At 37.6% G+C, this 16,670-nt stretch overlaps 1 protein-coding gene across 3 annotated transcripts in view; it reads right to left on the bottom strand.

Annotated features, from left to right (window-relative positions):
• MYO16 (myosin XVI) overlaps nucleotides 1–16,670 on the bottom strand; it is a 385,805-nt gene that overhangs the window by 66,670 nt on the left and 302,465 nt on the right. The window lies entirely within an intron of this gene.

Raw genomic sequence — 16,670 nt, 5'->3', positions numbered from 1 at the left:
TCTCAAGAATAGCAAAAGAACTTATTCAAATTTATTGTATCACAGAAAGTAGTAATAAAAGTTACTGAATATATGGTGCATGCCTGTATAAACTAGAGTTACTTGCAAACAACAGGTCTTGCTTCTGGGGAAATGTAATCTGAAGAGTCTTTGAAACTCTCCCTTTCTGGAGAATTCTTCCCCAACCACTGCAGCCCCAGCTTACTCTGAAACAGATGAAGAAACTCAGTGAAATACCAGGATTCTTCTCACTGACAGGTCATGTACTTTGCCTCAAGGAAATAAGGCAGAGTGTATTTATAAGGCTTTAGAGAGGATCCTGAGGAATCCAGTGAGCACACTCAGTGCTACCTTGCTAAGAAAAATCTTTAGTCAGGTGAAATATGCTTCAGCTTAACTTGTGTAAGTTAATTGCCCAGAGTTTCTTAAGAATCAGTGGAAGACACTATTCAAGTGTCATATACCCTACTCTAACATTGATGCTGAAAACAGATAAGATGAATTGTGCACTGTAAGGCTCCCACTTCTTTCCACTGGGTATAAAGATGGTCTACGCTCTTGACTCCAGCATAGGCATCTAACATTAGACAAAGTGAATCTCTCTCTTAGCCAAGCCAAGCAGCTGATAAAAAGCAATATTTCATGGCCTACCCAGCACAACTCATTCACTAATGCAGGCAAAACAAAATACAAAATGGGGAGCTCTAAAGGATTTAAATTAATCAACACCTCTCCACCACCGTGTCAAGACTAATGTATACTAATAAATAAATGCAAGACCTTATCACGTGTGTCCCCCTTCCAACTAGAAGCTGAGACAGGGAAAGCCACCATCAGGATGCTTTCCCCAGTGCCCCTCTACAGGAAATCAGTGTGAGAGAAGCTCCATTTTCCCCACTTTTGTCCTTAGCACCCTCCTTGTCCCAATTTGTCATTTTTACACACCTAAGCAGAAGAGCGAGCTTTGGGCTAGACAGGCTAGCGCTGTGAGCGTGCACGGACTGGCCGGGACCCTCTGGTGTTACAGGAGCTGTGCTCTGACCTCTCTTCCTTTACTTCTGAATGATTTGTTTGTTTGTTTGTTTGGACTAGATACTGCTGCCAATACCTTCAGGTAGCTTGTGAATATGGAAAACTCAGTTCTCTTGTGTTTTCACAGATAAGGATGTTATCTGATAATTTTCTCCCTCACCTCCCTAAGTGCACAGCTGACAAGTTCCAGCAAGCAGTTTTTCCCTGAGACAGAATATTCCCCAGTTCAGGTTATGGCACAGTAACCCACAGGACTATTCTCAGGCTCAGCACGTTATTTGATTTACACGGTGTGTGCACAAATAGGCTAGAAGGCTGCACTCGCAGTTTTGTATGCGCAGCAAATCTTTGAGCATTGGAATAAACACCACACACACAATTTCAATAGCACATCAACATGATAGAAGATGCTAATGGAAAGAACAGGGCAAGTACAAAAGGCACAAAAACACGCAGCTCCAAATCAACAGCTTAAACAAACCACATAGATGTCCTTGAACGAAAGGTTCAGAATAACTTTTTTTGTTTCTTTCTTTCTTTTTTTACTGTTCTTTTTCTTGGGCCTCTCTCTAGTCTAGCTAAGAAAGAAAGACCAAAACTGACAAAGTCAGGGGTAGTTGCTGGCTGCAATCCAATGTCCTCAGTAAGAAGACAACTTCTAACACCAGAACGCAAATCTTTCCTGAAAGCAACTCCTTCTCTCTGCATCTTTGTCTTGTTATTTAAAAAAATAAAAATCATGTATGTCTAGCATTAAACTGATTTAATAGAATGCTCAGTAATGTACTTCTAAGTTTTAAATATCCAAACATAGTTTATGCGAGGAAAAATAATCAGTCCTGCCAGTGTAATTCATTATGTCACAGTTTCATTTTCTCTTTCTTTTGTTTACTGCAATGTATTTGTTTGCCAGGGTAAAATGGCATGATTTACTAAAATCTAACAAAAAAACAGTGAATAAAGGAAGGCAATCAAAATTCATTTGTATCCTGTATTTCTGCTGGAAGAAACGTAAAAATTGTCACCACAAATAAGTAAAACCAGGTTGTGCTGTCTTGTTAAATTCTCTTTTTTTTCCTTTCTAAACTTCCCCTTTTCTTCCTTTGACAAACGGTAACAGATTGATGTATTATTATGCCTGTGAAGTATGTGAAAGAGACGGACTTTGTTTGCTAAACTTGTCACTATGTGCTCATAACTCAGGATTTTTAGTTTTGTTTGTTTGGATTTGGGGAGGATGGGGAGAGTGGGTTTGGCATGGTTTGTATTTGAAAAATCTATCAAGTGAGAGCTGAAATAATCTAGATGACCTATCTACTGAAGAGAGAAACCTACTTTTTTAAGAAAAAAAGAAGGATGTCTGGAATATGTTCAAGTAATAGAAACCTTATAAAAGCAGATAGTGGCAAAGAATAGGATGGGATTTTGATGAATGTTATGTGTATATAAAGGGTAAATACTCAATCCACTTCCCTGTGTTATTTTTTTTTTTTTCTTGAAGGAATAACCTAATTATTTTTGAAATATGAGGAACATGGGAAATTCCACATAGTTAGAAAACGGGAAATAGATTATTATAGTTTCCAAGAAAAGAAGAGCAATTCTGCCTATCTCTGTACAATATATATGACAGAAATATCTCATTATACAGCATGAATATTAACAACCAAAGCAGGTATTCAAAATTTTGGAAAGAATAAATCCTTGGGTGGAGAGAAGAAAAGATGTCTATAAATAACAGATTATAGCAGACAAACACTGCATTTTGGGCTCCTTTTATGAGTATAAAAATACAGTCTAAGAGGTCTATAAGGTTCACCTTTATATGAAATACAGTTTGCACTGAGACTGCTTCATACAAATGTACAGAAATAATTCAGATTTGTGTAGAGGTGAGCATGAAGTGCAACTTGCCTGATGGATTTGAAACAAAGAATAAGTGTATATGGCAATGAAGCAAAACTTCAGAGCACCTGCCTACTGTACTAGTGTTGGTTTTTAAAATATCCTAATCGATATCAAGCAAGACAGGATTAAATGGCTAGACCTGCAGACCAATAAGCTTTAAGGGAGAAAATAAAATCAGAGCCATTTTGAAAAAAACTGCAAACAGTTTTATTCTCTCTGGGTTAATCTGGCACACAGACATTTGCTGACAGAAAAAAACCTGGAAAGAGATAATGCTACATGTGACGTTACAGCAAACTGACCATGTATCATAGTTTGACCACAACGTTTTTATTTATGCTGCTGGAAGCCAGAAATTTCTCAACTGATGAAACATTCTGATTTTCTACTTCAACAATTAAAAATTCACTTCCTATATAAACAAGTGTAAGGGCATACATAGCATGCTTTAACATGCCTATGGAAAAAAGAAAATATACTCAGAGTGACATAAGTGGTATGCAACTGAGATAAAAGAGCATAATTAAAGACTAAGAAATAGAAGTGGAAAAGTCTCAGAAAATTCCAAGAATAAAATTTTACAGTGACCTGCATGTGGGTCAGCCACTGTGCCCCTGTGAAGCTCAGTACAGACTTTTGAGGGAGGATCAGGGCTATGAAATCCACTGGATCTGGATACCCTTGCATAAGAAGTGGCCATCTAGGATACTTTAATTTTGACTGAATAAAAGGTAAAAAAAAATTCTCAGATAAAGATACTACTTTCTGATGGGTGGTAGACAGATGACTTGGAAGGATTTATTTTTTTTCTTTCCTTAATTTTATGTTTTTCATCAGGTTTTGCCACCCTTAATCTTTTCTAGACATCTGAATTTCTGTTTCTGGAGAGATGAAATAATGAATATATGTGTGTCTTAATCCTAGAATATTTATTCATATACTTCATGTAATTAAGCAGGGCCTTCCTCATCTCATACAATGTGGCAGCAGAATAATAAATAGAATATAAATTATAGTTCAGCTCTTGGGATTAGTGGATTCAGCTAAGCAAATAAAGAATGAATTCACAACATCTGTTCAAGTTTTGCATTACAATACATTTGCATCATCCTACTTAAAGCTGACATTCCCATCCCACCTTGATAAAGCAACGTAAAAATACATTTATTTAAGAAACTGGTAAAACTGACACTTTAACTCAGAAATATGTTAGCATCAAACAGACAAGCAGCCGTATTAAATGAACACTTGCCTCTAACTCTGTACATGTTTTAATTTACTTCTAGATATACAGGCCTTCTGCATAGCTAACTTCCTCTTCGTGCTTGGCCACTGCACAAACATGCACACTGAGCAGTAAAATGCTTCACTGTATGCAGAATATATGGACAACAGAAAAAAAAAAAAACCACCCCTTTCTTTATCACCCTGCTAATTTGATTCTGTATAACACAGAGGTGATATAGTACTGGTGTGTAATGAAGCTAATTTCCCTTCTCCACAGACGTAGCCATGTGAAAACAGGGCATCAAAATTACAGGTCCTCCTGCAAAACTGAAAGGTCTGAAATCACCAAAAATCAAAAGGTACCCCCTTTGTTTTTTTATTAAAGACCGGAACAAAGAAATTTCTGGAAGTAGGAGTCAAAAGACAATGGAACAGGTGGGTAAATTTTTGCCCTTTCCTACCACAGAGAAAAAACATGCCCTGTGAGTCTAAGCCACATCTCACTACTCAGGCCATCATGAATTAGAAGATGTCATGCATTCCTTTCTTTAAAATTACACTACAAGGCAAGAGTTTTGGTGATTACCATAGTGTTGTGCACTTGGCCTCCAGGAAACTTTCTGCTGGGCCTCCCCTGCAGGTCAAGATAGAAATTCACCCTTCAGGGAGAACAGGACAATGTCATGACTGCTGGTCTACAGATCTGCAGGCACAGTGGTGGGCATAATATTACAAGGGAGTGAAATCATGAGAAGGTTTTGAAATGGTATTCAGACAAGGACATGCTCAGGTCCAGCTCCTGTGTAAGTGTTTGGAAGCCTGGAATCAGATGCCTGAAATAACTGCAACCAGGCTGTGTAAAGCAAAGTGGCTTACAACTTTTTCTGAAAAGGCTTCTTCAGAAATGTGATGTGATACTGAGTTGAAACATCAAAGTGGGCTTATGCACTTTCCCACATGGTCCACTTCCCAGCTCATTTGGAAATATACCAAGACAGACACATATTGCAGAAGCAGAAATCAAAAACATAGTAAAATGGAAAATTTGATACTAAAGGAAAATAGGGTTGAATTTCATGTTACACCTAGATGAGGCTTTGTTTCTCCCTTGCTTTGCTGTTTTTTTTTTTGTTTCGTTTTGTTTTATTTCTTTTCTGTGCAACTTTCACTCAGCCAAAGAGGAATGGAAATACCTACTATCCTTCCCACAATGCTCAGTAGTAGGTCAGACAAGCTGTATTAGAGATACAGGGAAGGTTTCTAGAACCCTCTTAAACCATACAGGCCAAAGAGCTTCCCCAGGGAGATCACCTCTACCTTTACTCTCTGCTGTGGGAGCTTCCCTTGTGCCCTCTGAACTGTGAGCAGCATCAGTCTGGGTAACAGGGATTCTCCTGGCTCTGAATTGTATAGTGCTTAGACAAACTCTACAGAAGCAGCACTTTTCAAGCTAGGCTAAGGCTGTCCCCTTGGCATACTGTATCAATACGTGACCAGATTTGGCTCTCATTTACTGTGGAGTATAGTAGGAATAATTCTGCTAAAACTGATGACCCTAAATCAATGCCACATTGGTCTAAAACACAAAGCAAAGTAAGATCCAGTGATTAAGATACATACTAGGATTTTACACGCATGCTTGCAGAGGATTTTGTGTTTGCTCTCAGATGTCACTCGTATTAACTGCCTATGATTACTCAGACTAGGAAATCCAGCTTTTGGAAGTCTCATTCCAAGTTCTTCTGCTGAAGATTAAATGGTTGCAAAGAATATCAAGATGTGGATAAGGAGAAAAAGGGTGCCATGAATGTCTCAGTTGAGTGGAAAGAATTTAACAGCTGCAGAACCACAGAAAGAAAAACCAGCAGGAGGGTCACAGTCGCTTTTGAGTGTGGGGCAGCTGGACTGCATTTATACAAGTCCTATGAGCAGGGAAAAGAGCAGTCAAGAGCAACTAATTATATTTTCCTAGGCACTGCAAGCACAGAGTTCTATTTAATTAATCAATGAATACAAAGGAATTATTTTAAAATTATACAGTAAAATTAATTTATTCATGTGACAATTTGCACCTTAATTAGATAATCCAAAGTTCCTGCATAGTGCCATTAGCATAAACTGAAGTGTTGCATAGTTCTTTAAAATGTTTATTTTAAAGATGGAATGTTTGTATTAATTTAAGAGGTCTATTGTTTTGATAGGCATTTCCTTAAAAGGTTTTCAATGTATAGGGATTACTGAAGATATTAGTGGTTGATAATATTTCATTTTAACAGGTTTATTTCTATGGTAGGCATTTAACTGAACTTCTTACTACCCTATATAAATCTATGTCTATTACCATTGTCATTACGTGATGTCAGCAAATTATGAAGTACTCAATAATTATTTTTGTTGAAACATCAAGGTTCTGAAATCATTTAATGTTACTAGCTGCTTGTTATGGGCACATAGAACTCAGTCAGCTCGTGAGATATGAGTCAAGAGCTTTCAATATGTGCATTTGTATACAAACATAATTTTATCTATTTTTATAACCCAGACTTTTAAATGGAACCCATTACTGTGGTAGGTATTTTAGTACTTGTGGGAACATTTATCCATGTTTAGGAAGAACGCAACTTTTTAAATTCACAGCTGGAACATATGAATAGATATTATAAGGTTATCATAGAGCAACCGGGTTATTTAACGATTTAATGAATGTTCAGTTAACTCTGAGGGATGAGAAATGTCAAATGTTAGTGGAAAGTGAATGTGAGTCCAGAGGTTCCAAGGTTGGCATTAGCTCTGGAAATAGCATAAACATTTTAAAATTTCACAGATCCTTCCTTAAGTTAAAAGAAGGAAAATCACTGGAACTGTTGCAACAGTTCAGACACAATTGTGTTTGTATGTGTCAAATAGACTTATCCTTGCCTAAGAAAATGAACCTCGCTAACAAAAAAAAAAAAATAAGGCAGAAGAAAAAAGGGCAGAAAAATACCTTGCATAACTATTGTAAGTGAAGGGAGAACAAAACTTTAAGATTTTATTTGAAACAGCTTAAAAGCCAGTCATTCTCTATTATACAAAACAAGAAACTCCCTGTAAGAAGCTCTGCTAATTTTTATACATTCTATACTCAATGTAACATAAATATTCTGGAAAATTATTCAGATTTCACACTAAATATTTGGAAGTTAGGAACTGCCAGACTTAAAACTGACCATGCCATGCCGCCTTTATTTCCCTCTATCTGTCTATTTTATTACCTAATAACACCCCACACTCAAGGGACCCCTTTTCATGTCAATCCTGCAGAACCATAAGTATATGACAGACATGAATAATTCAACTGATTTCAGTGCAATGTCACAAGAGTTTATAACCATTTATAATCAGTTTAGCCAATGAAGGTTGCATTATAAAACTCAGAAGATGCCCAGCAAACAATGCTGTATTTATTTTTGCTTTCTGAATACAGAGTAAAGCTAGATAAGGGCTTTAAAAGCTAGAAGAATGCTTTAAAATTGCTGGGGAAGGGGAACCTCTATCCATTCCACTCCTGTCAGTTTGATGCCAGTGCCAGTAATAGATGCCCAGGGCCTGGAGAAGGGTCACAGGTCAGCAGGAGCACACCTCAAGAGCAGCACAAAGGAATTCCAACCAGTACGCCAACTTTATCAGGGGCTCAACTTAAATGTAAACACACATAACATGGTGAATAAACATGAGGAGACATGCACATGCCTGCAGGACTATGATCTTATTGGCATCATAGAGACATGGTGGGATGGGTCCTATGACTGGAGTGTTGGAGTGGAAGGATACAGGCTACTCGGAAGGACAGGCAGTGGTATCACCCTCTATGACAATGTGGGCCCTCTCTGGAAGGAAATGAGAGACCTGGTAACCTGGGATATGGAGAAGGCTGAGGTACTCAACAACTTTTTTGCCTTGGTCTTCACCAGCAAGTGCTCTAGCCACACTGCCCAAGTCACAAAAGGCAAGGGCAAGGACTGTGAGAATGAAGAACTGCACACTGTAAAAGATCAGGTTTGAGACCATCTAAGGAACCTGAAGGTGCACAGGTCCATGGAACCTGATGAGGTGCATCTGTGGGTCCTGAGGGGACTGGTGGATGAAGTTGCTAAGCCACTATCCATCATACTTAAGAAGCTGTGGCAGTGTGGTGAAATTACCACTGACTGGAAAAGAACATATTCCCCATTTTTAAAAAGGGAAAAAAGGAAGACCTGGGGAACTACAGATCACTCAGTCTCACCTCTGTGGCCAGCAAGATCATAGAGCAGATTCTCCTGGGAACTATGCTAAGGCACATGGAAAATAAGGAGGTGATTAGTGACAGCCAACATGGCTTCACTAAGGTCAAATTGCACAAGGCAGATTGACTGAGTGACCTTCTTCAATGGGGTTGAAGCACTGGTGAATAAGGGAAGAGCAATTGATGTCATCTATCTGGACTTGTGCAAAGCATTTTACAGTGTCCCACATGACATCCTTGTCTCTAAACTGGAGGGACATGGGTTCATGAATTCAATAGATGGACTACTCGGTGGATAAGGAATTGGCTGGATAGTGGCTTGTGAGGGAGAATGTCAGTGCATTTTGTATTCTGGTGATCTTTTTAAAGTTTAATAATCCTCTATATTGGTAAGTTTTCACAAAGGGTTAGTAATTTACAATAATTCTGAGACTGCTGTAAATTCTTCCAAACTAGGCCCTACTATCAGAGAGGTTGACAAAGGAAAAAATAAAATGCTGGGGAAAGGAGAAGAAAGGGATGGATGTTCAGATGATGGCGTTTCTCTTCCCATGTAATCATCACATGTGATGGAGCCCGGCTTTCCTGGAGATAGCTGAACACCTGCCTGCCCATGGGAAGTAGAGAATGAATCCCTTCTTTTTCTTTGCTCATGCACACAGCTTTTGTTTTCCATATTTAACTGTCTTTATCTCAACCCATGAGGTTTTTTGCCTACGTGATTCTCTGCCCTACTCCACTGGGGAGGAGTGAGTGAGTGGTTTTGTGGGGCTCAGCTTAACTGGAGTTAAGCCACACTTCTTTACAGAATAAGATGATAATCAAAACTGCCAATGGCATAGTCATTTTAAAAATCATGGGTTTATATTTTGTGGATGACCTTCACTCTTCACAACACATTAGTTATTACCATGTTTATGAATTTGGGTTTAAGGTGCCCTCAAAATTGATGACTTCAAAATACTTCATTTACTCACCTATTCTTGCATTCTAGAAGACAAATAAAAATGATTACCTTCAATCAGAAATACCTCTTCCAGCTCTAGGTCTCAGACAACAAACTACACAATGGTAAGATTGCCATTTGGTATAAATTGATATCATTACATCTCCTTTAATGGAATATTGCTTTTTAACACGTCAGATTATGTCTTGCTCTCCTTGCAAGGATTTAAGGTATCGTGGCACATATCAATGCATTGCTCTGTGAGAAAACTGGTGATGTTATTGTATAGCAGACAATAAAGCTAAAAGGGCCAGTGTGATGACCTATCACTTTGCAATCTACTCAGTACAACATTCTCACTAATGCCCTGCCTAACTTGCTCAGGAGACTCTGAAATGTTTTGCTGCACTTTTAAAATTCACAAATAATATATCACAAAATATTATAACTTCCCTGCTTTCAAGAAGCAAGAAAAAGAGATGATACACAGAGAAAAAAAAAAAGAACACCAAAAAGCTTCTGGACAAAGGGAGTTCAGATATGCAATGGTGAGTCCCATAGAAGATCCACAAACATAAACAACATATCTGTGCAATACAGCCTCAGCTAATAGTACAAACTTGACCAAAAGCTTATAATAGTTTATTAATAATGGCTTTATGCCAGTTGCGGAAGGACAGATATTATTTGACAAAGCCATGATATTAGCATGAGCATAAACTTCCTTGCCTGAAAAAAAAAAGTTCTCTTCGGATTGACCTTCAAGCAAAGTCGATTGTCTGGATGATTTAGTAATAATTAAGTACTCTAAAGCCATTTTTGACCTAAAGTCCACGATGAGAGTATTTCATTCTCAGTGAATGCTGCCCTGAGTAGAACTGCAGAGTTCAAGATCTGCAGTTAAGTGGAACTTCTAATAAGAATTTCTTCTAAGAAGAACTTTATACTGGAATCAGAGGAAAATCTATAATTAAAATAGGCTTTGAACATACTTTTCCACCATCATTTCTATGATTATCATAAGAATTCATTATCATTGTGTTCCATATCTTCCTTCCTAATATTTCCTATTCAAATTGAAGTTTTACCATCTTTTTAAAGTTACTTTAAAACAAAAAATAATCAGAATGTTAGCTCTTTTTAACATTCTACTTTCAAAAAACTGAAAGCTTATAGATTCTTTATTTTCTATTGACTCTATAAAGCTTACATGTTGTTATTTGTCTATTTTAACACATTTGGTCCATAAAGGAGAATAAAGCTAGTCAATGAAAAGGAAGAAGGAGAAGAAAGTCAAGAAAAGAGGAAGAAGGGGAAGAGGAGAAGAAGAAAAAGAGGGTGGTCTAATACTGCACCTGCACATGACACTGTCTAACCAGTTAGTACAATTACTTAAAATCTAAGCTGCATGTCTGCATATGCATAGTGAAAACTGAAGATTGGTGCCATTTAAGCCATTTAAGCCATTTAAAGAGAGTTTGAAATGGTAAATCGTAGCATTCTAGTGACTTATCTCTTCTTGCAACACAGTAAGAGATGTCTCTAAATACAGCCTACATGTTCTCCTTCAGAGCATGGGAACCCCATGATGGAAAAGACAAGACTGAGCTGAAAAACCCAGAAAACACAGTGTTGAATCCTGAGTGATGAAATACCAAGAAACACACAAAAAGTGTAAATATAAAGACAAGGTGTAGCACACTAGCAAATAATTATTTGGGCTTTCTGAACAACATGGTTTTTGTCATAGAAATCCTGAAATTCTCATCAGCTCAGTGAAAGGCTCAATTTACTTATCAGTTCGCATAATCCACTGAGGTTATCCTGAAGCCCAGCAGTTCCAGAGGTTTGCCACAAACTGGCAGGGGAAGCCTAACACAGATATCTTATTTCAGGACCTGAGCAACTGGACCTCGCAGCCTCCATTGCTAAGCAGTGTCCCAGACACAAGACATGTGAACCTCTGTCTCTAAAGCAGTAATTCATAAATTCTTCTCTGACCAAGGGAACTAAAATGCAAGCAGAGCAAAGCACTGGGTACAGTTCGGCAACTTGGTGAACCACACGAAGAAGAAAGAGAGAGGAAAAGAGAATTTTAACTTCTAATCCAATTTACAAAAAAAACACTAACAGTAGAGTCAGTAAAGGAGGATGTTACCAAAATAAAATTGTTCAGAATGAGTGAAATAGAGCATCTTACTACCTCATTTTTACCTGAACATGCCTGAACAGCTGTAATCTTGTACTTCACTGAGCAAGAAATATAAGCTCACCTCATTACTCTAGATGGATCCTTGATCACTATCATTATTTTAAAAAATTTATATTCCAAATGGCTTTTATATGTCTTCCTTGAGCACTGAGTGAGGTGAATGATGCGAAAGTCAGCCAGGATCCATTTTATTAATTGATGCGAAGAGATTAGTTTCTAGATATTAAGCTTGTACAACGAGGCTCTCTTCGCCCCACAGAGTTTCTTAGCCCTATTGTTCTACACTGGTAACAGAGCACACACTGATACTTACTTTTTTTGTTATTCCACTGAATACCAAAAACGTAACAAATTACTATGTTCCTGCCAAACTGTTTTTTGTATATCTTGGGTGGAATTGTCCTCATTTTAAATAAGATATCAAAATGCTAAATGCTGGAAAGAAACAGCCATCTGCAGACAGTTTCCACTTTCATGGTTATTTTACTGTTTTCTTTCTTCCAGGAAAAGTATATTTGAGGATACTTTACCTCTGTGTACAATTTGGGCTGCAAATTGGAAACTTGGAACTCTTCCACAACACAGTTTGTGCCACTGTCTTGACTTAAAATTAAAGCTAGAATTTCAAAATCTTGCCCACTGAGAACATGTTAATGCAAAATATATGGGTAAACTTTTTCAGGAGTCTAAAATGCATGTTATGCAAGGCTTTCTCTTTTAAAGATAAGGTAAAAGTGATTTCTGTCTCTCTACTCAAAGAGCTTTAGAAATTGAGCCAACACTGCAGGCAAATTCAGCAGAAACACTGCAGCTGGAGTTGGCAAATCCGCTGAAATCACATATATCATTTCATAATTATATTGGTGGTGCCTGTTTTTCCAGCATTTAATAGCATCTGACTTTATTAATTTCAATTTTTATTGTATATTAATTGACAGTAGCTGTCACAGCTTCCACTTAAGAACCAGAATTTCCACAAGATTTGTCTTCCGATCAACAACCTTTGGTGACTGAGGGGTTCACCTAGCAGCTGTCAACTTTTACTTTGATTACACAGAAGCAGAACCAGTAAATCCAAAAAGGACAGCAACAGAAATAATGATTAAGCTTTGTATCCCAGCAAAAAGTGCTCTTGCGAAATATGACCTTTCCTTAGCTACTGTCTTTCTTTAGACATCGTAAGAGTTCAAATGTGACTCAGAAATATATGGTAGAGAACAGTCATAGTAATCCCTAATTAGATATTAATAGAAATTTATTCAAATTAATCCGATTAAGAAAGCAGTGCTTCTGTCTATATTATTGATAGAATATCCAAGTTTTCCGATATTCTGTCACTTCACCATGAAGGCCCCTAATTCAAACATTCTGTCTTTTTATTTGCCAGTGAAGAAAAGGTTTTTAATTTTTTCATTAATTATTTTTTTTTTTAACTCTGACCACATTATCTATATGATAAGGAAGACCATAAAAGTAAATGCATGAAAAATTCAGGGAGGGTGGCGGAGGGTAACAATTCACTCCCTTTTGGGAATTTCATTTGGGATCCGGGCCACGAATTCTCTTTGATTTTGCACAGTGCTTCCAGATCTACCATTAATATCCTTTACTTAAGCCAGGTAAGCCCAGGAGAACTGCATAGTACATTCAGCTCTAGAAAAACAAGATTTCCTTGCCTCACTACCATAAACCACTTTGCAGCCCAGCTAAGCCAAGCCGTGAACCATGGCGCTGTGTCCATGGAAACTCAGTCCATCAGAAGGACTCCAAGACACAAACTGAAGGTGAAAATCTTACACTTATGGGTAAACCTCTCACAGGCACCTGTCTGGCGATACATCTCTGAGTCTTGTTGTTCTTGGATTGATAGATCCTAGGGTCACACTTACCAACTGTATCAGGATAGCAGGATACCTTGTGTTTTGCATCTGTGGGCTTATTTTTCCCCCTTTGGGGCTGCATAGTCAAATTGCTAGTTAGCATGACTGAAATGGGGAGGAAATCCTCCCCTTCAAAAGAGAAAACCTGTGTGCATTTAATTCAAAAGAGAAAACCTGTGGTATTTAATATTTACAAACAAGGACACAGTAGAGCAGGACAGAATAAAGCAAAAATGACTTAGATTTTCATTCCTTACAAAACATTCAAGAAAAAATTGTAGGCAAATTTCATTTTTCTCAGGTGCATCTTTCATTGAGTTAAGAGATGCAAACTGTCTGTTTCTAAATCTGAGTTTTTCTGTTCTCAGGTCTCAGAGTAATGGGAAGATCTTTGATCTTTGGGGCAAGCCATGGGGAAGCTAAACTTTTTCAGCCCAGTGAATAAGGAACAAGCCCTTCATCTTTCCCTGTGTTTTGTTTCCTGATTTTTCTGCCCTCCTCATTTCAATATAATCAGTATAGTATTAAACAAATACACTAATTCCATACTTTAAAAAAAAAAAAAAAAGCCCCAAAATAAAAGAACATCATCCTTATTCACTGTAATGGAAGCTGCATTTTATCCCTGGGCTTCAGAATATGGTGGCTCCTTCCAGATGTGAAAGTGGAGGCCTTATGGTATGTATTTCCATACTCTAAGGCAATCAGCAAAACTTCTTTGTATTTCAGATCCTACTCCTGCTCATGATCCTTCCTTAATTATGAGGTTTTAACTAAGCCTCTAACTAGGCATCTCTTTACACTCAGTTTGTGGTTTTTGTTTGTTTGTTTTGTTTTCCTTCTTGGTTCCAGGACAGCTTCGAACAGAGTCTGTTCACATACACACCAGTATTATTGTAGTCTGTTGTTATCACTACTGACATTTTATATTTCACCTGTTTACATTATATTTGTATTTGTTTGGGATTGAGGGATCCTAAGTAAAAATCAATTTGATGGGATTTTTTCTCTCTCTTGCAAATTGAAGAATAACCACTACCTCAAACAGAAAGGTTTAGTCTCTTGTGCAGCTTCCTGATTGTTGTACAAGAAGCAGCTCTTCAAAAGTCATGGCACTCAGTGCCTGTGCTCAAAGTCTGGCCCAACTACCAGTGCAACTCTTGTTGCACACCTAGGGGCTGGAAATCACATTCTGAACCACACAGAAGAAGTAGAAGAGACATGATGGAGGAAAACTAATTGCAGAAATAGAGAAGATACTATTTCCCCAAGTATTAAAACACTAGAAATACCAGTTTGACACCAAAGTTGAAAAGTTGAAAAGTGAAAAACTCTGTCAACTTCAGGTCTATAAGCATATATGGAAATCAGACAAATAATTCTCATTCCCCTCAATGAATAGCAGGACAAGATGAGAGTTAGGCTGAACAGCCAACAAAAAGCATCCAGTTTAAAGAATATCACCAAAGTAATTATCTGTTTTCCAAAACTATCCTGTCAGTCACTGAGGCAATACAGAGATGTAGTACAAGTGTCAGTTCTTTACAAGTGTTTTTGAAAAGGTAACTCATAATCTCTGAATTCAGTAATTTTTCAGTTATTGCTACTTGTAGTCCATTGGTTAAAAAAATACAGTCTTAAGAACTGATGGTACTTTTGAACTGCAATCTAATATATAATTTCTACTTAAAAAAAAGTGTGCCTTTCCACCAATAACAGAATAAATAGCCACACACATGTACTATCTGAAATGAAAAGAGTTATCCAAATCCACTGAGTATGAATATGAGGGTTAACTGGTCATCATGAGTAAAGGGAAGAATTCACATGTTCTGCTGTTCAAAGTAGGACGGGCTTTGGCCTGTGTAACAGGAATGGCTACCGTAAAAAGCCTTACAGTGCCAATAGTTTCTTGCAGTACTGCTGGGACAAGAGCTCTGTGTTCCTCTTTGCACACAAATCTAAAAATCAGTAGTGTCAAGAGACGTATGCAAAGTGATTGTTTCTAACTTCTGAGTAGGTTCAACATATATTCACAGGGATTATTATAAAATGGACTTCATTTTCAGTGACACTGTGCTAGCCCCACCACTGCTGAATTTATTTTATATATAATAACACAATTATTAGGACCCAGTGCAAATAGGTAAAAAGACCAGTGCTTGGCTGCAAAGAAGCTATCAGATAATTTATTGTGGAGGAAAAAGGATAAAGATGGACAATAACAAAACTAGAATGCTTTAAAATGCTAGCATAAATGTTGATGGAATCATATTGTTGGGTTTTGTTGCTATTCTCGTTTTAGTATAATTACTGCAAATAAATATTTATTGTGAGACATCAGATGCCCTCTGTTTTACTTTGAGGTAAAAGTTTTAGGGTTTTTTACTTATAAGTAAAAATTTGTCTTTGAGAGGTACTTGAAGGAGTAGTGGAAAAAGATTGAAATTATATTTGAATCTTCAAATATTGTTTTAGCATGTTTTAAATAAAGCTTCTCCAAAAAACATGAATGCTGGACTCACGCCTACACTGTTAAAGTAAACACACATGGTACCTACCATTCTCTGGCACTGAAGCCAGGTGAACAAAATGATCTTTGTTCATATGGTTACTTTCTTTTATCCTCCAAAAGAGAGGAGCTACCTCCACACTGTCCACCAGGAATGATCACAGGCCTGTGCTGATCCCCAACCTGTATCTGGGAAGTGCAGTGTGAAAAGCTAGGTGGCAAGGACAAAATCCCTGCCAGGAACCACTGTAAGGATTTAACAGTAGAAAAGATTTTGAGTTTCTGCTCATGTAATAATCCTTTGAAGTGTTCAATTCAGTAGTAGAGCATCGGCTGTACAGAGGTTGCCCCTAGCACTTCAGAATACGAAAGCAGCCAGCTTTTCCAAATCTCCCGTTCTCTACGTTTTCTCAACCAGCCTGAACTTCTGGATTCGTGCTGTGCAATTAATATTGTGGTAGGATAGAGATGGCTTACTTTTGAAACACGTAGGATTAGAAACTCCTATACACCTGAACCTTTTGAATATTTATAAAATTGCCAGAGAAAATATGATCCTGTTCAAGCAGTAATTTAACATTCACAGCTTTTTCCAAAGAAGCAATTGAAAGGTTAAAACATAGGCCAGATCATGACTTATTGACATATCAGTCAAGGAGTAGAATGTGCAGAGAGGAGGAACATGT

Source organism: Columba livia, chromosome 1, assembly GCF_036013475.1.
Source record: "Columba livia isolate bColLiv1 breed racing homer chromosome 1, bColLiv1.pat.W.v2, whole genome shotgun sequence".
Lineage (NCBI taxonomy): Eukaryota > Metazoa > Chordata > Aves > Columbiformes > Columbidae > Columba > Columba livia.
Note: the sequence above shows the minus strand (reverse complement) of the source record. Positions and strands in the feature narration are given on the sequence as shown.